This window comes from Mobula birostris, chromosome 3 (assembly GCF_030028105.1).
Source record: "Mobula birostris isolate sMobBir1 chromosome 3, sMobBir1.hap1, whole genome shotgun sequence".
Classification (NCBI taxonomy): domain Eukaryota; kingdom Metazoa; phylum Chordata; class Chondrichthyes; order Myliobatiformes; family Myliobatidae; genus Mobula; species Mobula birostris.
Window position 1 is genome coordinate 133194171 of NC_092372.1, and position 25947 is coordinate 133220117.

General features: G+C 38.9%; 1 protein-coding gene across 4 annotated transcripts in view; it reads left to right on the forward strand.

Annotated features, from left to right (window-relative positions):
- Positions 1 to 6718: 6718 nt before the first annotated feature.
- macc1 (MET transcriptional regulator MACC1) overlaps positions 6719 to 25947 on the forward strand; it is a 52531-nt gene continuing 33302 nt past the window's right edge. The window contains exon 1 of one of the 4 annotated variants that reach the window (XM_072253367.1): positions 6719 to 6888. The gene's annotated coding sequence lies outside the window, so the exon portion shown is untranslated. Of the gene's footprint in view, positions 6889 to 6914; positions 7102 to 11503; positions 11620 to 25947 lie in introns of those variants that run through there. The other 3 variants (XM_072253369.1, XM_072253366.1, XM_072253368.1) reach the window with 3 other exon arrangements.

Below are 25947 nucleotides of genomic sequence, written 5' to 3' on the forward strand. Positions count from 1 at the left end.
CCCGATTCTGAGTATTCTATAGACTGCCTGCCCCACCCCATAGCAACCAGGACACTGAAGAGCAGGTAAGTAGCAGATTTTGGAAAGGTGCAAAAATAACAGGGTTGGTTTCACTGGTGACCCATGTAGGTGCCTGCATACTCCAAAGGACCCCAATCTCCTCAGGAAGCAGAGGTGACTCTGGCGGTTCTTGTACACAGCCCCTGTATTGGCGCTCCACTCAACTGTCATCCAGGTGCATGCCCGGGTACTTGTAGGTCCTCACCACATTCACGTCCTCACCATCAATAGTAACAGGGAGCAGTGCAGGCTTAGTCTTCCTAAAGTCCATCACCATCTCCTTTGTATTACTGATGTTGAGCTGCACATGATTTAGTTTGCACCATTTGACAAAGTCCTCCACTGGGCTCCTGTATTCATCCTCCTGTCCTCTCTTTATGCATCCAACTATTGTTGAGTCATCAGAGAATTTCAGCAGATGACATGATTCAGTGTTGTATCTAAAGTCCAAGGTATACGGAGTAAACAGGTAGGGAGCCAATACAGTCCTCTGTGGGACCCCACTGCTGCTTATAGCCACGTCTGACACACAGCTCTGAAACTGCGCATAGTGTGGTCTGCCAGTCAGGTAGTCCATTATCCAGTATACAATGGAAGTGCCAACCTGCATTGAACGAAGCTTTTACCCCTGCAATGTGGGCTGTATGGTACTTGAGAAATCAAAAAACATGACCCTCACAGTGCTGCCTTGCTTATCCAAATGGGAGTAGGCTCTGTTCAGCACGTAGATGACAGCACCGCCGACTCCAATGTGCTCCTGGCAACCTGCAGGGGATTAAGGGCTGATCCGACCAGGGAATGGAGGTCAGCCAGGACAAGCCTCTCTAGGGTCATCTTGATGTGTGAGGTCAGGTCCACGGGACAGTAGATATTTAAGACTTTAATAGGGGAGGGCTAATCCAAGTAGTATTAGGCAGGAACTTGGGAGCATAAACTGGTAACAAAAGTTCTCAGACAAATTCACTGCAGCAATGTGGAGGCTACTTAAGGAACACTTGCATTGGGCTCTGAATATGTTTGTCCCATTGAGATAATGAAAAAATGGTAGGGTGAAGGAACCATGCTTGATAAGAGAACTGGAACATTTAGTCAAAAGGAAGAAGGAAGCATACTTAAGAGATACAAAAGGAGCTTGTGAGAGCTAAAAGGGGACTTGAGAAGGCCTTGGCAAGCAGGATAAAGAAAAACCTCAAGCTGTTCTACATATATGCAGAAAATAGGAGGATGACTAGAGTAAATGTAGGGAAACACAGAGGTAAAGGAGAAAACGCCTCTGGAGGCAGAGGAGGTAGGGCAATCCTGAGCATGCATGCTTACCCACTGCTCTACTGAGCCGCTACCTTCTTGTTGTTCTCATTGTAGTCTTCCAAGATATTTTCAGGCTTCAATCTCTCACTGCTGTAGTTGAATGTTCCCACCTGCTTCAAAAGGGTGACAATTACACCTGAGGAGCAGGGTGAGCTGCCTCAATGACTATCGCCCAGCAGTACTCACATCCAACGTGATGAAGTGCTGGGAGGTTAGTGATAGCCAGAACCAACTCTCCCTTAAGCATGGACATGGACTCTCTGCAATTTGCTTATCCTCACAATAAGTCTACAGAAGATGCGCTCTCACTGTCTCTCTACTTGGCCTTGGGTCACCTGGATGTTAGCAACACCTGCTGTTTATTGATTATAGCTCAGCATTCAACACAATCATACCCGCAGTTCTAACCAACAAGCTCCAAATCCTGCATCTATGTTGCTCCCTCGGCAAATGGATCCTTGAGGACACCTTCAAAAGGCCAGGCCTCAAAAAGGCAGCATCCTTCATTAAGAACCTCCATCTGCCAGGACATGCCCTGCCAGTGTGGAATGCACTGCCAACAAAGGTGGTAGAGGTAGATACAAGAGGGTCTTTTAAGAGACTCTTAGATAGGTACATGGAGCTTAGAAAAACAGAGGGCTATGCAATAGGGAAATTCTACGCTGTTTCCATAGTAGGTTACATGGTTGGCACAACATTGTGGGCCGAAGGGCCTGTAATGTGCTGCAGATTTCTATGTTTCTATGTCTGGTTAATAAGAATCGACATAGCAGAGAAAGTAAGGAAGGGTGTTTCAAGGAACAGAGAGAATTTCTCTGACAGGATGAAATAAGGGGGCAGTGAAGATAAAACTAGGCTCCTTTGTCTGTTTGATGTGTGGCTAATGTTATACAGACTGCCTATACAAAATAGATGGAAAGGGGAAAAAAAGGATGGCGAAACTGGTCAGTTGTCAGACCAAAAGAAAGAAAGAGCAAGTTATCTAGAGTTGGAGAATTTGATATTGAGTCCTGCAAACTAATCTGTTAACCTTAAGTAAAGACATTTCACTTCAGAATCAGGAATTCTGGCCTGTGGGCACTTACTAAAATATTCGCTCATCAGGATTTCTGCAACACTGGTGGTACTCACATTTCAAGCCCAAGTACATTCATAAGGGCAGGGGACAGGTCCCAACACCACAACATTGAAATACCGCAGTGCTGAAGCAATTACTTTTAAGATAATAATGGTCAGAACGATGTGCAGACATCCCATAAGAGTTTTGAGGGTGGTGGAGATTACACTAATATGGAGGGATGAGATCCTAGCCTAGAAGGAGGTGAAAACAAGGATAAGAATTTTAAAATAAAGTCAGTGCTTAACCAGCAATTAATGTAGGTCAGCAAAGGGATACTGGTATGAGTTAGGACATGGACAGTACAATTTTGGATAGCACAGGTTTATGAGAAATAGAATGGAAACTCAACAAGTAGTGAAATGGAATAAACAAGTCTACACATAAAGTATAGATGATGGCTTAAACAGCAAATTATCTCTGGAAGTGCATAATGGGAGTAAGGTTACTGAAGAAAATGTGGATGATTTTAACAATGACCTGGTTACAGGATCCAAAATTTTATCAGGGTCAAATAAAATTCAAAACTGTGTATGATCTGGATCTGCTTCATTTAGTTGCCAAAGGATTAGGTGAGGCTGATGGTTGAGGCACAATAGTGACAAAGTGGAGCAATCATGACTGGGCAAAAATTCTTTAGCTCCATCTCCTAACAGTAAAATATAACAGTAAATATGTGCTAAACTCCAATTATCAATGCAATGGTCAATGATACAAACCTCATTTTCTTTGTTTCCTAAGAATATTTTCTTCTATCAATGATTTTTTAAATAATAATTTGGCTGGATATTGAAGGAGAAATCAAGAGTCATTTACAAGCTGTAAGAGACATATTGTCTTCTGTATATTTTTTCTAATGAGATAAAAGCCTCCCAACTAGTATGACAGTAATAAAATCATTTCCAAGTTTGTGGTAATATAATTACATACATGGCAAGACATTAGTTTCCTTTTCTGGGAATCTAATATGTAAACACATATGAACTAAATTTAATTTAGTTATCTAAACTAATTAAGAAATGGTTCAAAACAAACAACATGCTAATAATACAAACATTTCATTGTAAATTGAATTCCATGATTATCCATAGCTCCTGGTGCAGCTTTGTATCTGTGCAGGCCTTTGCCTCCTGAGTCAACAATAATTTAGGTACGACAATGATATAAAGGGACACTGAAAATCTGATCGAATGGTGCCACAATAGCAACTTCTCTCTCTCTGTGTCAGCAAAACTAAAGAGCTAATTATTGACTAATAAGGAGGCAAAATCTGGAGGTCCCTGAGCCATACTCATTAGGGGATCAGAGGTGGAGAGGGTCAGCAACTTTAAATTCCTTGGCATTACCTTCTCAGAGGATCTTTCCTGTGACCAGCAAGTAAGCGCCATTACAAAACAAGCAAGAGAGCACTTCTGCTTTATTAGAAGTTTGTGCGGATTAAGCATTTCACCTAAAATTTGCCAAACTCCTAGAGATGCACCAGAGAGCGTATCTTTACTGGTTGCATCACGGCCTGGTATAGGAACACAAATGCCCAAGTACACGCCTTTTAAGGGTGTTGATGGGGTTAGCACATATCGCAAATAACTTAAACAACTAACTTCAGCCAACAACCTTCAATATAATGTTATCTGTAGATTAAATTTAAAATTCAGCTCTGAACAGTAGGTTCCTAAGAACCATGGACCACGTTTAATTGGAAGACCAGACAATGCTGATTTAAAATATTTGAGTGCCATTTTGGTGTCTTTGGGGCACTCCTCCGTTTTTGTGGATGTTTCAAGATGTATATTGTATACATTTCTCTGACATTAAATGTACCTATTGGAACCTATTGAGATGAAAAGACAGAAATGATAGTGTGGTTAACCACATTCTAGTCAAGTAATATGGGCAGCACATGGGAAGGACATACTGGAAGCATTAGCCTTGGGAGCTAATTTATTCAGGAACCATTTTGAGCTTCTTTTTGTTGAACTGACATAGTGATAGAAACGCATTACTCTCGAATCTGCTCAATAACTGAATAAATGTCTTCAATAAACCAAAGGCAAAATTTATTTCTTTTGAGGTGGCAAAACATTTACTTTATTTTGGATAGTGTGCAGAATCTCTCCTGGAAAACATGTTTTACAGCACGAATAGTGTCAAGTTACTTATGTCACAAAGTCATACGGAACAGCACAAAAACCAGGACCATCTATCTACATTATTCTCGTACTTACATCAGGTCTGAAGCCTTCAATAGCTTTGTCATTCAGTTACTTGTCCACATGCTTCTTAAATGTTGTAAGAGTACCTGCCTCCATCACCTCTTCAGGTAACACAATCCAGACTCCAAGTACCCTAGTGTGAAAAAAAATCTCTCTGACCTCACTAAACTTCCTATCTCTTACCTTATACATATGCCCACTTGGACACCACCACCATTACAAAGAGATTTTTAAAGTCTTCCATGTCCACAGGACAAATAATTTTATATACCTCTATCAGTTCATCTACAGCCTCCCTTCATAGGGAAAACAAACTTAGTCTGTGAAACATCAATTTACTCGAACTTCTGGTAATGCCCCTCCTCTTCTTCACCAATCCTCATCCCCTTTTTCCTCTCTCACCTTATCTTCTTGCCTACACCTCTCTGGTGCTTCTACCCCTCTTTTCTTTCTTCCAGGGCCTTCTGTCCTCTCCTATGAGATTCCCCCTTCTCCAGCCCTGTACCTCTTTCACCAACTTCCCAGCTCTTTACTTCACCCCTCCCCCTCCCAGTCTCACTTATCACCTTGTGTTTCTCCCTCCCCTTCCCCCACCTTTTAACACTACTCCTCATCATTTTTTTCTCCAGTCCTGCTGAAGGGTCTAGGCCTGAAACGTCGACTGTACTCTTTTCCACAGATGCTACCAGGCACGCTGAGTTCTTCCAGCATTTTGCGTGTTGCTTGGATTTCCAGCATCTGCAGATTTTCTGCTGTTCGTCCATCCAGTCTCTACTGAGAAATGCTCCAATCTGGGCAGATGTCCCAGTGAGTCCCCACTGCATATTCTCCAACACAATCATATGCTTTCTATACTGTGGCAACCAGAACTGCTCATAATACTCCAGTTGTGGCCTAAGCCATGTTTAATGAAGTCATAAGATTATGTTCTATACCCCATGAAGGCAAGCATACTATGAACCTGTTTTTCCACTTTCAGAGATCAGTAAACTTTTAACAGTAAACTTAAACAGTCTCTCTGTTCATCAACACTACCTAGGGCCTATTCAGTTACTGTGTGTCTACTATGCTGGGTTCCCCTCCCAAAATGACTTCCCTCATACTTCACATATAAGAACAAACATTGCTTGCTAAATTTTCTGATAATGGAAAATATAGAGCTAATGAGTACGTCTGAGGTTGTTCACAATTAGTTTACTATTATTGCAACAACTTGATTAAGCTGATTACCCCTCAGGGGTTTTGCACAAGATCTAAATGAATTGACATTAGAAAATAAAATGTGCTCATTTTTAACCACGACTTCAGATTTTACCTTTTGCTTTGCTTTCCTGCCCCCACAAACCCCGTGCACAGAACCAAAATCAATGAAAGCATAACGAGTTCAGAAGGTTGAATAAACTGATGTTTCAAAATGTTTTTAACTAACGAAAGAAATATAGTAAATAAGTTATTTTTGTTTAAGTTTTAACAAGTTCTATTATCAACTAAAGGATGAAAGCTTTGAGAAGAAAATTTACAGCAATCCAGTCTTGTAGTCCATATTCAAGTCCTTAAGGAAGGAAAATGACATTATTTTGGATGCTTTAGGACTTCGGAAGATCAGAAAAGATAAGAATGGAACAGGATATAGGTTAAGACAAAAGAAAAGTAGATGCTGAAATCATGATGCCAAATTTTGAATAGGCTTACGATGGAAGCGTTCAGGAAGATTACATTAATGTTTTAAAGTTTTGAACTAATGGACGTGTGGATAAGAAATCTGAACAAAAATTAACAAACTTTGCTACAACTCTACAAAGCCTGGCTGAGATCACATATGCAGTAAAGTCTAAAGAGTTACAAAGTGAATTACTTTAGTGTGGTCGCTGCTAGAGTGAAAAAAATATATTTCTTTTTAAATTCCAAACTACTATTATTCCTCCTCTCCGACAGAACGACATATTTCATACAGCAGAGTATGTGACTCATCCTTGTTTCTCCAGACCATAATTGACTAGTGCCGATAATGTACTTCAGTGGCACGTAACAAAAGTTCTCCGATGCCCATCCCATTTCCAGGTGTGTTACTACGTCGCGCAGAGGATCCTGGGATTTGTAGTTTGAAACTGACGAATGGCGATGCTGTTCCGCTCAGCGGATCAATGTGAATGAACTCTAAGTTCCACAATGCATCTGGGCGCGATGCAGGTAGGCAGACGCCGTGAGCGGGGTGCGGTTGGCGCATTCACCTGGATTTGGGTGCGTTCACTGTTGTCAGTATTGCGGTGAAGCGAAAATCTGCATACCACGAGGAAATCACCATGGCGGAAACCGCACCTTAAGGGACTCTTCCTCATTGAAGTGGAAAAAACATCGCGAGTGAGAGGGGGTGGGGGTGATCGATGGGGTTTTAGATGTGAGGTAAGTCCCGGGAAGTAGTCTCCGCGCTGCATAGTGGTATTTAATCTACCAGAACACTGAGTTTAAAGTTAGTCTATGAAGAACTCTTTTGTAGTAAGGAGAATGGTGAACTACGACATTGCTGCATGCTTCTCGTCAATTCTATGTTTTTAACGTTGTGTTTGTGATCGGAAATTGATTTTAAAATATTCTATGTAAATTTGAAGTGAAAATTACTTTGGATTAATGATAGCTGTAGTGGTAACGAGGAGGCGATTATTTCGGTTCCCTTTTTTTTGGACGTCTGGGTTTTCAGCCACTTTTCCAAACTTTCCTTTCTTGTATGTTGCCAAGATCGTTTTAAATGATTTGGGTGTTTTTTAAGATCTGAAATACAAAATGAAAGACTACTGTACTACTGTGCTGGTCGAAAACAAATCTCGTACTTTTTTCAGGTTATTACAACATGGCACGTTCTGTCAACAACAGGCCGAGTCACTTTCTGCTTTTTCCGTGAAGTTAGTAAATGAGGATGGATTGTATTGGAGTTCACTTTAATCGTGCAAGAGTTGACAATTAAATAACCGGAGATTTTAAACATTTGCATTGAAAGGAAAATTTATATATCATTTCAGAAAGTCCATCAACTGTTAGGCTTTTGTATCTAGCGGTACAGATGCCGTCTGATTTTATTTCCTAAGATATTTGTGTAGAATATCTATTTATCAATCAGGATGTGATGTAAGTGTAGAGGTATTGTCCAACAAGACGGACAAACTTGTACTTAATCCCTTTCTTGGATCTTGTTTTGTGCTATAGAAAGGAGGAGCAAGGGTAATTTAAAATTCATGACGTAATTCTGGATTATTCTGAGTTTATTACTGCTTAGTGTAAGTTATCGAGGTGACTTTATTTTAGTACTAGACCAGGAATTTTGACATTGTGTTACCTCGTAAAATAACTTTGGTAAATTTCTACATGGAAGACAAAGTTCTGAAGTATTCAGGCAAATGTAGAACTTAGCTTGATTCCCAACTTTACACGGTCTAATTTACATTATAAGTGCAGGAAATGTTCATTTGTATGTTTGTGTGGGCCAATAATTGAGAAACAGATAAATTAATTTCAAAATGTTTGCCATATTTGAAATCAAAACATTCACACCCATTTCTTGAATGGCATTGAAATCCAAGGGGAAAGTTGAAAGAAACCATTCTGTTATAGAGGGTTCAGTCCAAACACTAGGAAGTTATTGCAGACAATAGGAAACAGTGTCAATCAAAGAATCAGATCTGCAAGAGATTTTACGTGATCTACTCTCCAGGTGTCAGTCTGTTGCTGCTCAAGCTAGGGTTTTTTTTCCAGTGCTTGTTCAGATTTTCTTTTAATGATTTTGGTTTTTCTCTCCTTTCAGATGATGCTAATCTTTGGGTGAAAAAAAACTTTCAAATGCTTCTTCCAATTAATTTTTGTCTGTGACCTATAGATATTGACCTGCCTGTCAAAGGAGTTAGTTTTCTTGTTTACAGTTCTAATAATTGTGTTCCTTGTCTATTTTTTTTCCACACTGATCAACAGAAAAAACTCTTTTCATGGCAAAGTGAAAACAAATTTCTACAAATTGGTCTAAATTTATTATAATTATTAAACAAAAGTTGATTTCATAATTGCTCACCCACTTGAAGTCAGTATTTAGTAGATGCACCTTTGGCAGTAATTATAGCCTTGAGTCTGTGTAGATCAGTCTCTGTTAGTTTTGCACAACTGGACATTGCAAGTTTTCCCATTCTTTACAAAACTGTTCAAGCTCTGTCAGATTGCATGGTGATCGTGAGTGAATAGCACTTTTCAAGTCCAGCCACAAATTCTCAATTGGATTGAGGTCTAAACTGTGACTTGGCCACTCCAGGGCATTAACCTAGTTGTTTTGAGCTATTTCTGTGTAGCTTTGGCTTTATGCTTGGGGTTGTCTTGCTGGAAAACAAATCTTCTCCCAAGTTGTAGTTCTCTTGCAGACTGCATCAGGTTTTCATCCAGGACTTCCCTGTATTTTGCTGCATTCATTTTACCCTCTACCTTCACAAGCCTTCCAGGGCCTGCTGCTGTGAAGCATCCCCACAGCATGATACAGCCACCACCATGCTTCACGGTAGGAATCGTGGGTTTTTGATGTGCAGTACTTAGCTTACCCCAAACATAGCATTTAGTCTGATGGCCAAAAAGCTTAATTTTGGTTTCATCGGACCAGAGAATCTTCTACTGGCTGACTTCAGAGTCTCCCACATGCATTCCAGCAAACTCTAGCCGAGATTTCATGTGATTATTTTTTTGAACAGTTGCTTTCCCTTTGCCACTCTCCCATAAAGCTGCGACTGGTGAAGCACCCGGGCAACAGTTGTTGTATGCACAGTCTCTCCCATCTCAGCCACTGAAGCCTGCAACTCTTCTAGAGTTGCCTTCTGTTCTCTTGGTGGCCTCCATCACTTGTCCCTCCTTGCACGGTCGCACAGTTTTTGAGGACGGTTTACACTAGGCAGATTTACAGCTGTGCCATGTCTTTCCATTTCTTGATGATTCAATTAACTGTACTTCAAGGGATATTCAGGGTCTGGGAAATTTTCTTGTATCTATCTCCTTGACTTGGTGCTTTTCAATACCCATTTCACAGAGTTGCTTCGAGTGTTTTTTGACCTCGTGGTATAATTTTTGACAGGATACTGACTCACTAGTTGTGGTATATTTTTATTACAATCAGTTGAAATACCTTGACTGCACATAGGTGATCTCCATTTAACTAATTTGACTTCGAAAACCAATTGGCTACACCAGTGATGATTTGGTGTGTCATATTAAAGTGGGGGGAGGGTGAATACTTATGCAATCAATTATTTTGTGTTGTATATTTGTAATTATTTTCGATTACTTTGTAGAGATCTGTTTTCATTTTGACATGAAAGTCTCTTTCTATTGATCAGTGTCAAGAAAAAAGCCAAATGAAATCCACTGTGATTCAATGTTGTAAAGCAATAAAACATGAAAACCTCCAATGGGGTTGAATACTTTTTATAGGCACTGTACCCATGTTCTGAAATTTTTCGTGCTTGAAACTCTTGTTTGCATTAATGCATTTGTTTCACTGATTGTAAGAAGAAGCAAATTGTTGCATAATGATAATTAAATTATGAATAGTTAGGGTAATGCAAGCGGGCTTTTTCCACTGAAATTGGGTAAGGTGAGAACCGGAGGTCATGGATTAAGGGTGAAAGGTGAAATGTTTAAGGGAGGCATGGGCGGAACTTCACTCAGAGGGTAGTGGAACAAGCTGCCAGCAGAAGTAGTGGATGCAGATTCATTTTCAATATTTAAAAGAAGTATGGATATCTATATAGATGAGAGGGGTATGAAGGGCAGCCGAATGGAACGAGGCAGAGTTATAGTTCAGCACAGACTAGATGAGCTGAAGGACCTATTTCTGTGCTGTAGTGCTCTATGACTATAAAAACCTTGTGGTCTCGTTTTCCCTTGTTTCCAGCAGATGTATTGAGCAGAACCTACTGAATCAGTTGAGCGAACTAAGTGATTATGAATTTTTAAATGTTAATGAACTGAACACAAAAGCAATACTGGTTTAAGATTCATTTTGTTGGGATTAGTCATTGGTAAATTGGTCAAACCCCTCAGTCAAAGTTGTCAGATTATGCTGTTGAGGAAGAGTCTTGAAATTGTTCTCAGATGTTAGGAGGTTCATTTAAATAATTGAGTTACTAAGAAACTTTGAGTTTCTTAGAAATTGGTTTCTAAGACAGTGAATATTGTACATTAATGGGGGAAGGGGTTTTGTGAAGCCTTTAAGTCACTTATTTTTATTAAATTGAGTTGTTCTCAGCCAGAGAATTGAACAGCTGTGTTAAAAGCTTGCTCACAAAGGCAAACGTTTCATTTTTGTACCTTAAGATAGAAATGTATGCAAGGTTGGTAATATAACAATTATTTTTATGATCAGTTTCCTGAAAAGTCTGATTATTTAAGAGATATCATTGAGATTTGATATTTGCTCATTTACTTGCTACTGTCCAGATGCCATAAACACAGGAATCTGGCAGATTGATTATCCACTAAATGGTTTCACAACCTCCCTCATGTAAAAAGGTATAACTAGTTAGAAATGTGCACCTACCTTGATTTTGCAATTTACATTCTGTTTAAGGGTTTAGTATTTTAAGGAAGAAATTCTATCATTATAACACATGAAACATCAACTTATAAAAGTTTGCTAATTATTCTTGATTAACTAACTGCACAGAGCGTTTCATTTGTCATTTCTGTTAAAATGCAAAATGTTCAAATGACATTATTTGATTTTGTACTTTTATCTATTTTGAGACTATTTACAGAAAATAAACACTTAGACTGCCAAGTTAATAGTCATCAAAATGACACGGCAAACTCTGTAATGTGAAAATCAAACTACAAATATTAGAAAACTGGAGCAAAAAGTGGAGAATACAAGAAATAGTCAGAAGGCAGGCAAGATCTGTGGTAAGAGAAAGAGTCCATGTTACAGGTCATAAACCCTCTGACAGAGCTTTCATCATTTTCGTTTGGAAATGTTTATGTTGTGCGTGAGAAAGTCGATGTTCTGTTCAGCACTGGTATCGTTTTAACATTTATTTTGTAATTCTGTTTGTTGTGGGTTCGTAGAACAATCTCACCAGTGTAAACGTAACAAAGGTACCATATACCTAAAGCAATGGTACACAGGACCATACTACTAACACAAATATCAATATTTACTAACAAAAATGTATATATTAAATCGCATGGACATCTGTCACAGAATGACTTGTGAGCTCTGGTACCCAAGCCCACAAAGCCCAAACGACTGTGTTCTATTTGTACCTACATTTCGTGATCAGAAAATTCATTGAATATCTACACATACCTAGATATTTGGAAATGTATGTTCTTCATTTGAACATTATGGTAATTTAACATCAGATTAGAATGTGGAGATTTGTTAGTATAGGTTGAGTGCCCCTGATCTGAAATTCCAAAACCTGAAAAACCTCCAAAATCCAGATTTTTTTAAAAAAAGTGCTGACATGACGTCACAAATTTAAAATTCCACAAGGCGCTGGGAACTGCGCGTCCCAGGCGATGCACAGTTCTCTCCACGCCACACAGTTCTAAGAAGTGACCTCAAGTATGTAGCAACCAAAAGTTAATGAAAAATAGAAAAACGTAGCATGGAGCGAAAAATGAAGAATCTCAGTCTTGTACCAGTGATCAGTCTTGTACCAATTCACCAGTGCCAGTGATCATAAGCTGCTTAACTGTATGCTGATCATGAAACAAGCAAAGATCTCTCAGGATGAACTGACAATATGAGGTAATTATTTCATTCACAAAATTATTAAGAATATTATACAAAGCTACCCTCCGTTCATAGTTACTACGGAACAGGTGGCTGTTTGGCTTCCTATCAGACACAGATTTCAGTCACAGCTTTGGAACCTGGTAATAGATACAGTTGGGGTTAGTCATTCAACCCGGTCTGTGGAGGACCCAGCCCCATCACATCACACACTGTCTGTGTGGCTGCAGACAGTGCACTCTGAGCCCCACACCTGCTGTACATATGCTGCATATGTGATGTAAGTTGATTTTGTGTTTAGACTTGGGTCTCATTCCCAAGGTATCTCATTATATAGACACAAATGCTCCAAAATCTGAAACACTTCCGGCCTGAAGCACTTTGGACAAGGGATGCTCAACCAGTGCTAGAAACTTAACGTACACAGCATAAAAAGAGAATAGATTTTCAACGTGGCTTGCAAGATGATTTTTTTTAATGAGTGAAACACAATCACCATAGGCTAATAGCGCATTTAGGAGTGAAATAATCCTGTGCAGTGGGCTTAGAATTGAGCCACGTCATATTAAAACGACATGGTCTGACAATTGGCAGATATCTTTCATGCCACAAAAAATGCCAAACAATGACCACTTAACAAGAGATTTCAGGCATTGACCCTTGATATTTAAAGACACATTATCACTGAATTATTGCTATAGGAAAGATGTATTAAACTGGAAGGAGTACGGAAAAGACTTAGGGGTATTGCTGGAACTAGAGAGACTGTGTTATAGGGTTGTTGGACAGGCGAGGACTTTATTTTTCCCTTAGATTGTAGGAGAATGGTGGTGGTTTGTAGAGGTGTATAAGATCATGAGGAACAAAGATAGGGTGAATATACTTTGTTTTTTTCCCAGGGTTTGGGATTCAAGAACTAGAAGGCATTGGTTGAAAGTGAGAAAGGAAAGATTTAATAGGAACTTGAGGGGAAAAGTTTTTTTACAAAGAGTGGTATGTCTTCAACTCCAACTATGTGTTTCCTTCACATCATTGAATTTTGCCCTCACCTTTAATTTCAACCATATGTTTTGGTCCTCTTCACCTTTTTATGTGTGTCATCAGTAGTTATAGAATCTTCAGCTATCTCCATCTCGCAACAATTCTCAAAGACTTGGCCCTAATTCCATTTTTATAACACTTCTTAATCCTGTCTGTTCCCCATCTTGTAGTTTTGTCTCAGTTAAAATGTTTTAGGACAAACTGTATGTTTAATCATCTGTAAAAATATAAAGCAACACAGACAAAATGCTGGAGGAACTCAGTAGGTCAGCAGCATCTATGGACATGAACAGATAGTTGACATTTTGGGCTGAGACCCTTCTTCAGGACTGAGAATGAAGGGAGAAGATTATCTTGGTCCCTGTCCCATTGCTTGTTGACAAGTTGATTCCCTATTGATATGTCAGTCTGACTTAGTTCTTGCAATCATCTTTCTACTTTTCACTTTTCTGATAGTGAAATTGAGTTAAAGAAGATTCTAAGGTGCTCTTGATATAGTGAGAAGTTTTAGAAACGTTTTTGTTTAGTTACAAATTATCCATTAGAAGAGATTGTGAGAATTAACTGAGATATTGAACTGCATCTTGCTCCCAGATAGTTATCAATAGTTTCAAAGGGAACTGCAGGTATTTCTGAATGGCAGAAAATCTAGGATTTGACACATGCAGAGTTAAAAACACAAGTCAGAAACTTAATGAAGGACAGATATCTTCAATTTTATCAGTGCACTTTCTTGCCATGGAAATCAAGAACGTCGCTCTATGTAGCAACGCTGAAGGCAGGGTTCTTTATTCTTTGCATTTTTTGCCAAACTTTTAAAATATTTTTCAATCAATAAATGGGGTACTGAAATTATTTTACAATGTGTTTGAGTGTCAAAGAAAGGATTTTGACTCGCAAAAGCTTCTATGAATGATTTGGGATTGGAAGTTTAGTTCACCAGCAGGCCTGGATCAGTAATTTCTGATGCATTGTTACCGTAACCACATTGATAATACAGCCCAACACTCAACAATGGTAACTATTTTGTATTGTATAACTTGAACTGACTAATATATGGTTGCAATTCTGGGACTGTCAACAGTGATAGGGAAGCATAGTAATAGCATAAAAATAAAAATACTTGGACTAGTGACAAAATCATGAATGCATAAAAGGTATTTGAGAGTTCTTCCATGCCATTCATCCCCCAGCTGATTGGTTGTAACAATAAACAGTTTAACCAGCATAATATTAGAGTGGTGAAATAATTAGTAGTGAAAGTCAGTGTTGACCTTCATAACTTGCATTGTATAAATAAAGTCGTCAATATCCTACAACAAACAACATACTGCAAACTGAAATACTACTGAATCTGAAATGTAAAGAATTTGCAGGAAACATTCAACACGTTGAACAACAGTGGTAATTGGAGAAATCAGAATCAGGTTTGTTATCACTGGCATGTGTTGTGAAATTTGTTAACTCAGCGGCAGCAGTTCAATGCAATACATAATACAGAAGAAAAAATAATGAGTAAATCAATTACAGTATACATATTGAATAGATTAAAAATCATGCAAAAACAGAAATGGTATATTTAAGAAGGGAGGTAGTGTTCACGGGTTCAATGTCCATTTAGGAATCGGATGGCAGAGGGGAAGAAGCTGTTCCTGAATTGCTGAGTGTGTGTTTTCAGGCTTCTATATCTCCTACCTGAGGGTAACAGTGCAGATTGCTACAATTTTTATGAGTAGTTCCAGTACATTTGGTTTATATCCTTTGCAGCATTGTGTTCTTGTTAATCTAGAGTACAATGTGGTAAAGGATGTTTCAAGTAAAATTTGTGCATGGAAAATCTGGCACCCAATATATGCATATCAAAGGTCAAAGAATATTAACATTACAATGACAGGAAACATGTATGTGGTATTGAACAGGGCAAAAATATTGGTTATACGCTGCAGATAGCTTCAGTTTGTCAGCATGGTGATTGAGGATAAATGATGTCAACATTTTAATTTGAACAAGTGGTAGCACTTCTGGCAATGCCATGTTCCTTTAATACTATATAGGAATATCCTCCAATAGTTTGTTCATATCTGCAAAGGGGAGATTAAACCAATTTTCAGTTAGGTATGAGGCTACCATTCAGTCATGACCGATTCCTAAAAAGAATCTGGTTGACTTAAAACTTTGCGATTGAAGGACACAGTCTTGACTGTTTTAAAATATAAAGCAAAGAGAAATCTATCCTTAAATGACAGCTCCATGGTCTGAGTTACTGCTGCAAAACAACAAATTTTATGACATATATCAGTGATAATAAACCAGATGCTAATTCATAGGTTAATTGGTTCTTTCAGCACAGCTAGTGTGATGTAGGAGTGTTTATCACAAGCTCCACAAGTAAGCTTTCAGCCTTTTGCTCAAATCGCCTTTTTATCCTGTCTCTCAGAATTGTACCACAGAAACCGCTTGTTATGTTGCCGTTGGTAGGGTTGCCTCATGCCACTTGGTTATTCTCCCAAAATACAGATTAGGTAATTCAGTCATTTGCTGGGCTGAAGTCTATAGCAAAATATTTCAATGAAATTTTATCATCAAATGGTTGAGGCTTCTGTTTTCCTGTTCTGTTATTCTAGAAATACTCTTGGTTAGGCAACGCTGAAAGAATGTGAACCAGTCAATGTTTTGAGTTAAAAGCTGGTGCCATCTAACTTGCTGGGTACTCTCAGCATTTTCTGCTTTTATTTCCAATTTCTAGCTTTTGTAGTTGCTTCCTTTCATCTGTCCTTTGCTGATCTTCCACATTCTTCAATTAATAGTTACAACCCAGGAGACCATTCATACCCACACAGGGTCTTTATAAGAGCAAATTTATGGTTCCACACACTAGTGTATTCTTCATAACCTTATCACTTTTTTCCTCCATGTATTTATCCCATTCCCTCTTTAAGGTTGCATTGATCAGAAAGCATTACATTGGGAGGTAAAAAGGTATTCCTTTATAACAGGCATATCCCTTTCCTTTATTCCCATGTTATCTTGTATTCAACTTCTTCAGTTGGTTGAACCTCATTATTTCACTAGATCACAAGTTGTTCCATTAGATCTTTTGTCAGCTTTCTCCTGTCCAATTTATCCCTGAAACTGTAGTTTTTAACCCCAGGAATTACTCTCTTATAATTCTTCTTCAATGCTCACTTCAATGCCTTCATGTCCTTGAGGTCAATGTCTTATAGTGTTGCATTATGTTAGGATTTCCCCCCAGAATTCCAGATTAGGTTATCATTTTTGATATTTTAGCAGGAATTTATTTGCTTCAAATGCTAATATTGGGAAGTTGAAATAACCATCATCCTTTTTGAGAAATTTCCCCACTGGATTTTGCTCTACAAAAATCCATTGTTGCTTTATCACTAAATTGTAGTTTACAAAAAGTGCTTTCAGTTGGCAAATAGTGCTTATGAATTCTGGAGGTTCAGAGTGACTCAAATGGGTAGGGCAGCTGCCATGTATTTTAAACTGATGTAAACAGCTTTAGGAGTCACAGATAAGTTAAATGGAATGAGCAGGCAGCTGTTTGAATTGTCTAAACTTGCTGGTGTGTATGGTGTTTTTTTTGTAATTTGATATGAAACCAGATATCTAGTGCTATTTTCCCTGTCTAGGCAAATGCCTAGGAGAAATATGAATAAGGTTAATACATTGAGTCCTTGTTATCTGTGAAGGATAAGATGCTTTCCCTAGATAACAAAAATGCGGATATGGCTAATTGTTTCTCCTTTGTACTTCTAAGTGTAAATGTACCCTATCTTGTCCCAAGGGCACATAATGAACATATTAAAGCATTGAAAGGCCTAAAAACAAATGAAACTCACTAACCAACTGCTTGGAGTGAAATTTAGTTCAAAGGCAGTGGTTGTGATTTTTAAGGTGCAGCTGTATAAACAAAAACTAGTTTCTATTGGAAGGAAGCCACTTGACAAAAGTGGTCTGGAAACTAGTCACCATATTTAGACGGAATGTATACATGACAACAAATCTATTTGTTCAATGTTGTTTGAGGTAGATACAGGAGCCAACCTCAAGTACACAGGACTACAGATAGCAAAGTGGAGTTATTAGTCAACTTAATTTTGCATAACATTCAAATTTGCTGGTATTGTCTGACACATTGACTATTTGCATTTCCTTTCTGTTGTTGGTTTGCCTTATCACTTTATTTGACTGCTTCTGCAATAATTTTTGCGATAATTGCCTGTCATTTGCAGGGTTAGCTCTATTAAAGTGCATCCATCCTATAAGGCAATCATTTTTTTTAAAACAAACATTACAGCATCATAGGCTACAGCATGAAAAAAAGCCACTTAATCCATGAAAGCTTCACGGGCTCTGGACAAGAACAATGTAACACTCTCCTCATGGTGCTGCAAATGTTTCTGTTCTAATACCTTTCCCATTCCCTTTTGAACAGCACAATTGAATCTGCCTCTGCTGCTCCACCTGATGATGCATTTCACATTTTAGACACCCATTATTTTAAGCTTCATGCCATGAAGTTTCTTTTCATCTCCTTTTCATAGATTCTTCACAGTTTTACATGCATCAGCAATTCCTGTTTATCCTGCTTTGTTCCAAGAAAAAACAAGCCCAGTTTCTCTGCACCCAACAAACACAAGTTCTTCATCAACACACACAAAGTGCTGGAGGAACTCAGCAGGCCAGGAGAGTCATAGATGCTGCCTGGCTTGCTGAGTTCCTTTAGTATTTTGTGTATGTTGCTCAGATTTCCAGCATCTGCAGATCTTCTCTTGTTTGTGACAAGTTCCTCATCTCTGGGTTAATTTTAAAAAGCTTCTTCTACACCTTTTATATGACCTTCACATCCATCCAGAGCTTTGGCAAGCAAAACAGAATTCATTTGTGGCTAAACTAATATTTTAAGACCAAACATACAAAATTGAGTTAAGATCATGACTAATCTGATTGTCACATCATCTCTATATGCCCGTTTATCCATGGGAAAGGTTCAACTAATCAACTATCTATGTACCTTTTGCCTTCGCAATATCCTAAAACTCCTCTATCCTTTGAGGAAGGGTTCATTATACTCTTAAATCTCTGAGAGAAAAAGAAAATTCACTGTTTCTGTCATAAACCTTTATTTTTAGGCGGTGACTCCCAAGATCTAGATTTTCTACGAGAAGGAAGGTTTCTTGACACAGTATGTAGACAGGCCGACTAGAGGCAAAGCCGTACTGGTTCTTGTGCTGCGAAATTACCCAGGTCAAGTGTCAGATCTGTTGGGTCAGTGTATTGGAGACTCCCTGATCTTTACCACAGCCTCGGAGAGGGAAATGAGCAGAGATATGGAAAATATTTAATTGGAGGAGGAGGAATGATAATGTTATTAGACAGGAACGGGAGCATAAATTGGGAACGGATGTATTTAGGGAAATGCATATTTAGAAATGTGGAGATTGCTTATGGGGTTCTGGATACGTTTGTCCAATTGTGGAAGAAGAAAGGTCGTAGGGTGAAGGAACCATGGTTGACAAGAGATCTTGAATATCTAGTCAAGAGGAAGAATGAAGCTTGCTTAAGGTTTAGGAAACAAGGCTCAGGCAGGGCTCTGTAGAGTTATAAGGTAGACAGGAAGGAGATGAATAACAGTTCTTGAGCAAGAAGGGGGCATGAGAAGGCCCTGGCTAGTACAAATAAGGAAGATACCAAGGCTTTGAAAATATGTACGTGAAGAACAAGAGGATGGCTAGAGTAAGTGTAGGAACTGATCAGCGATAGTGGAAGAAACATGTGCCTGGATTCAAAGGACGTGGGGTGGTCCTTGATGAATACTTTGCTTCAGAATTCACCAGTGAAGGGATCCTTGATGTTTGTAAGATCAGCATAAAGCAGACTGATATATTAGACCATGTTGACATTAAGAAAGAGGAAGTGCGGTGACTTTTGAAAAATCCCTGGGCCCAAGTTACAATCATCTCATAGGAAAGATGTAGAAGCTTTAAAGAGGGTGCAGAGGAGATTTACTAGGATGCTGCCTGAATGAGACAGCATCTCTATGATAGATTCAGTGAGCTAAGGCTTTCCTCTGGAGTGAAGGAGGATGAGAAGTGACTTGATTGAGGTGTACAAAATAAGGGGCATAGATCAAGTGGATAGCCAGAGACGACTTCCAGGGCAAAAGTGGTTAATGCAAGGATGCATAATTTTAAAGTGATTCAAAAAAGCATAGGGGAAATGGCAGAGTTAAGTTTTTAACAGAGTGGTTTGTGTGTGTAGCTCCCTGCCAAATGTGGTAGTAGAGGTCAATATATTAGGGGCATTTAAAAAACCCTTAGGCACATGAATGATAGAAAAATTGTGTGCTATGTAGGAGGGAAGGATTAGATTAGAGTAGTTTAAATGTTGGCATAATATCGTGGGCTGAAAGGCTTGTAGTGTGGTGTAATGTTCATGTTTAAAGAGTAAACATCCTCTCCACATTCAGCTTATCATGATTCCTCAAACTTTAATATTTAAGTGAAAACTCCTTTCATTTTCCTCATTCTAAATTCCAGTAGATTCATGCAGATGCTCCCTAACTTGCTGAATTGTTTTCCCATTGTTTCTGGTTTTCCATTTTCTGCATTTATATCATGGTGTCTCAATTTTTCTTAGCATGGTTGTTAGGCTAACCAGGCAGATTCAAAAACCTTAACATTAATAGGCCAAGAAATTTGGTGTTGGTAACTTCTGCCCTTTAAGCAATTTCAACTTGCCTCACCACAAACATTCACTTTTTGTTTTATATGTCCCTCCTCTACCTTCTCTCTTACTGGAAATTAATTTCTAACTTTTCCCATTTCTGGCAAAGAGCTGCTGACCAGGGATGTTGACTGTTTACATGTGAGCAGAATTAAGCCATTTGACTCATTGAGGCTGAGTTAGCATCACATTTAACACCTTTCTCCTGTCTTCTCCCCAGACCCTTTGATGCCCTTGACTAATCAAGAACCTATCAGCCTCCACTTTAAATTTACCCAGTGACCTGGCCTCAACAGACGTATGTGGAAATGAATTCCACAGGTCCTCTGGCTAAAGAAATACCTCCTCATCTCTGTTTTAAATGGATGTCCCTCTATTCTGAGGCTGTGCCCCATGATCCTAGACTCTCCCATTATAGGAAACACCCTCTCCACATCCACTCTATTTAGGCCTTCCAATATTTGATAAGTTTCAATAGGATCACCTCTCATTCTTCTAAGTTCCAAAAGTACAGGTCCAGAGCCATCAATCGCTCCTCAAATATTAATCCTTTTATTACTAGAATAACTCTTGTGAACCTCCTCTGGACCCTCTCCAATGCCTTATCTTTTCTTAGACAAAGGGTCCAAGCAGCTCACAATATTCCAAATCCAGTCTGACTGAGGTCTTATAAAGCCTCAGCATTACATTCTTGCTTTTAGATTCTAGTCCTCAAGAAATGAATGCTTACATTGCATTTGGCTTCCTTACCACCGACTTGACCTGCAAATTAATTTTAGGGAATCCTGCGTGAAGGCACCTAGGGCAATTTACACTTGTGATTTCTGAATTTTATCCCCGTTCAGAAAAAAGACTACACCGTTATTCCTTCTACCATAGTGCATGACCATACGCTTCCCTGCACTATGTTTCGCCTGCCACTACTTTGCCCATTATACCAATCTGTTTAAGTTCTGCAGACTCCCTGCTTCCTCAATATTACCTACCCTTCCCTCCACCTATCGTCTGCACACTTGGCCATAAAGCCATCAAGTCCGTCATCCAAGGCATTGACGTATAATGTGAAAAGAAGCGGTCCTAACTCCGACCCTTGTGGAACACCATTAGTCACTGGCAGCCAACCAGAAAAGGCCCCTTTATTCCCACTCTTTGCTTCCTGCCTGTCAGTCAATTTTCCATCCATTCTAGTACCTTTTTTTGTAGACTTTTGTCTTGTTAATCTCTAACTGTACTACAAGATCATCTACCTTGCTCTGTATACTGTGTGCATTTAAATATAATACCTTTGATCCTATATTCATCAGCCTTTTCAATTTTGACTCATGTTAAACTTCAATTCATTCCACTGGCTGCAATTTTGCCCTATTGTCTTACTGCATCTGCTTGTATGCCAATTGCCCATCCTCAGTCCTATCACTTCAGTTTCCATCTACCTGCCAAATTAATTTATCCCCCTCGCCAACAGCTCTGGCAAACCTGCCTACAAGGATATTGGTCCTACCTTCCCTCGAAGAGATCACAATGATCCAGAAATCTGAATCCCTGCCCCCTGCATCAACTCTTCAGCCATGCGTTCATTTGCCCAATCATCCCATTCTTACCCTCACTGGTGTGTGGCACAGGGAGAAATCCAGTGATTACTACCCTATATTCTCACTTCAGGACCTCCTCTTTTTTCCTACCAATATCAGTGGTACCCATATGTACTACCACTTTCGATAGCTCACTCTCCCCCTTTAGAGTGCAGTGGACCTGATCTGAGACATCCCTGGCCCTGACACTTGGAAGGCAACGTGCCATCCAGTTGCCTCTTCCATGTCCACAGAAATTCCTGTCTGCTCCTCTCGCTGCTGCACTCCTCCTCTTTCCCCCTTCCCTTCTGAGCCACAGAGCCAAACTCAGTGCCAGGTTGTACCCCCCAACTGTATCCAAAATGGCATACTCATTGAGGGAAATGGCCACGGGAGTTCTCTGCACTGGCTGCCTGTACCCCTTTTTCCCCTCCTGACAGTCATCCAGGTACCTGCTTCCTGCAACTTGGAAGCTACAGGGAGATAGTCATCCCTATTTATTTTCCTGTATGAGCTGAATATTACTGAGCTATGGCTTCATTTCCGTAGCATTCTCGAAGGAACTGTGGCTCTGTGCATTTCATGCAGATGAACTCTGGCGGCCTCCACGAGTTCTCACATCTCACTCAAAGAACATGCCACAAACCCTGGACTTATTCTCACTGCACTAGATACGTACTGAAAGACAGAACTGGAGAAAAATAGAGCTCATTAGAAACTTACTTAGAACCTCTACCTGTTCTTGCCCAAGCCTGTTAGGCCAAAGCCTGACCACTCTAATATTGTCCACTCCCACAGTGGCTTCTCTTACGATGGTTACTTTGGTTACACACCACCTCATATATCATTATGATTCCAGATCGCCATAAAGTCCCAAAAGGCCCTGAGCTCTTTTTAAAACTTGTGCCGCCTCAGCCAAACAAGTTGATTTGACTCATTGATCAAGATATAATGCCTCCAATAATTTTCCTCATGTGGCTATTATCCTAATGGTCTGTAGTTTGCTGCTTTCTGCCCTTGCCCATTTTGAGTTACTATAATTTGCTGTTTTCCAATCAAAAGGAGCTTACTCCATTTGTAGGGAATTTTAGAAAATTAAAGACAACTAATCAACTATCTCACTAACCATTACTGTTAAGACATCTGGATGATATGTATTAAAATTTGGAACTTCTCAGTTCAAAGCTTCAGTAATTTGCTCAATACCTCTTCCTCTTTGATTGGAACTTTTCCTTCATCCTTCCTTCCGATTCTTGTATTATAATTATTTCTAAGCTGTATATCCTCTGTAGTGAAAATGAATACGAAGTATCTATACTTCATTTGCCATTTCCTTATTTTCCATTATAATCCAGGTTCACTTTCTATATGACCACCATTCATTTTGTTTATTTTTCTTTTTTTAAATGCCCATAACGCCCATCTGTTTTTCTATTTCTATGTAGCTTTATTTCATTCTATTTTTATTATTAACCTTATCATTTGCTGCTGTGTTTTTTGTATTCACTCCAATCTTATGATTTGCCACCTGCCTTGGTGCAATTATTATTTTACCTTGGAAGTGCGATGACCTTGCAGGGTTGCAGACATTGGAGGTATTTTAATATTTATAAATGTCATGATAGGATTTTTTTTTCTTTCTTTATGGAATTTAATTTATTCTTTCTATTCTGAAAGATCTACTCTACAAGTTTTTCCTGTTCATTTACAGTGACTGATCCCTTAACCTAATTGGAACGGTCACTTTACTGAGGTCTGCTTTCACGTTACTGAGGATACCTTTATTTAATTTTAAAATACTGCTCTTGGATTGCCCCTTTCCAGTCAGATCCTTGCTATCTAAGAAAGACTTTCGGACTGATGGAGCTCGTTAACAGTGGTTGGCAGTTGACCTAGAAGAAGGAAAGCTCTGATCTCAAACCTCCCCTGCCTTGCGGCGATACCCACTCACGGGGAAGGCTTCAAGGATAAACTGTATGGGGAAAAATCTGGAGTTCAAGTCCCTAAGGCAGTCCTATGTTGGGTTCAACGCTGACTGGCAACTCCTGTGACGCTGCTGGTACCAAACTGTATTGGTTTCTGCTGTTCTTTTGAATTTATCGGAAGCATGGAGAGGGGGAGCTTGCTACATGGTCAACAGCTTGCTCTCCATATCGTACTGCTCAGGCTTGCATATCTAGACAGTTATGACGCAACATCCATGGTCGCCCTGGCCAATGGAGGACTTGCTCAATCACTCAAGAAAGCCTTCACAATGAAGTCATTCATCGACCCCATCACAATGCACAGCGCAAGATCTGGTACGGCCTGCTCTTTGCTTTTTCCAGACTGCTTTGAATTAAGAAATTTCTCAAAAGCACTTGATGAGCTCCACATCTACTGTATTTTCTTCCTTGCAGAGTTTTCCAGTTTCCCCATCATTTTCTGACTTTACTGTTTTTCCTTCCTTTATCCTTTGTCATACTATGTGATCCGGGTACCACTCATGAAAGGTCATCAGAGCTTTTGTTCTGTATTTATAATAAAAAGATCAGTATCTCAGATATTTTCTAACTACTTTCTCAATTTTCCCTTCCAAAATGGTAGTCTTGAACCCTTTATCTTTTTCCCCTCTGGTTTATATTTCATCTCATTATTACTAAAATGTAGCATTGTATTGTCTGTGTTAATCTTCTGCCATGCATTTGCTGATTCTGCCAGGTGTAATCCCTTGAGATCCATTACTATCCTTCTTTTGTGTGATTGGCATATTTTAAGGATTTTGAAAGCTATATACCAATGACTCAAATTCAAGTGCAATTCATTAATGTAATGAAAATCAGTGGTCTTTGAGGTGTAGTAAAATGTATGATTATACATTTGCAGGAGTTGCATTGTTTGCGAAATTTAAAAAATATCCCCTGGATCTTGCATTTAGTTTTGAACCTGCTGACTATGTATAGCTTTCCTTCAGGGATCTGGATATTTGTATTAACCTGGTTAAAAGCTCTAACCTTGTATGATTGTAATCGAGGAAGAGTATTGACTTGGATGCTTTAATCTTTGTATATTAAATTTTCGATTTGAGAATTCATTATCTGTAACATTGTCAGAAGGATATGTTGCATGATGGTTTCATTGAAACAGGCTGATTTTTAATCTCATTTTGGATTGTCACTTGCAGGGTTGTTTCATTCAGTCACAATTCACCTCTATTTCTGAGAACCACGTTAGACAGCTGTAGACAGGGGAAGTGTATTCTCAGACATTGTCTACTTAAATCTGCAGAGGTCAGTCTTATTTTAGTTAGCTGTCAATTTAAATAAAAATTTCGGATATTAATTGCCTTATCATAGTCAGGTAAGTAGTGATCAAGTGCTTTTGGGAATTTAAATTTGTCCATGCTTGGAGAAAGAAGTTAAATGTTTATGTGCTTCTCCAATATAGACAAAGTATTTTTAGACAATTATTGTGCTCATTCTTTGCACTTGCATACATTACTTTTTTTTTGAAAGCAGTAAGAAGTCTATATAGTTGCTTTGTGGCTAAAATCTTGATTATAGCAATGTATCCTATAGTGGCCTTGAAGAAACTGGTAATTTTACATGAATGAATTCAGTGGTTATTTCAGAGATTTGACTCAAATGTTTTTAGAAACAATGAGAAATTGTATATTTATCTTTTCAGGTAAATTCTGCATGTTACTAAACCTAACTTTCTGTAGACTAAGTGGTTCAGTGATTTAAATGAAGTGGAATGTATTACATAGCTTGTTAAGTCTGGGAAATGAAGCAGAAAGTGAAGCAACAGGCTTAAAAACAGTCTATATTGATTTAGCTGTTCTTTATTCAGAAACCCAACATTTTTCAAATTCCTATAATTGTGTGCAACAGATGTGTCATTGTCATAGATTCATTCAGACAAAAGATATGGGAACCACAATAATCATGGTACATCTATTCCTTTAACAAGACATTGAATACTTCTCACTGAATACTCTTTACATCGAAATTCAGTCGACTGATTTATCTGTCTTTTTTTTCTCCCCCGCAGCTGTTAACTTTTCATTGTGTTCTCCAAATCCATGCCCATGTAACGATGTACTGAATGCCACTATCTTTTGTGCATGCAAACAACAGCTTCTAATTTCAA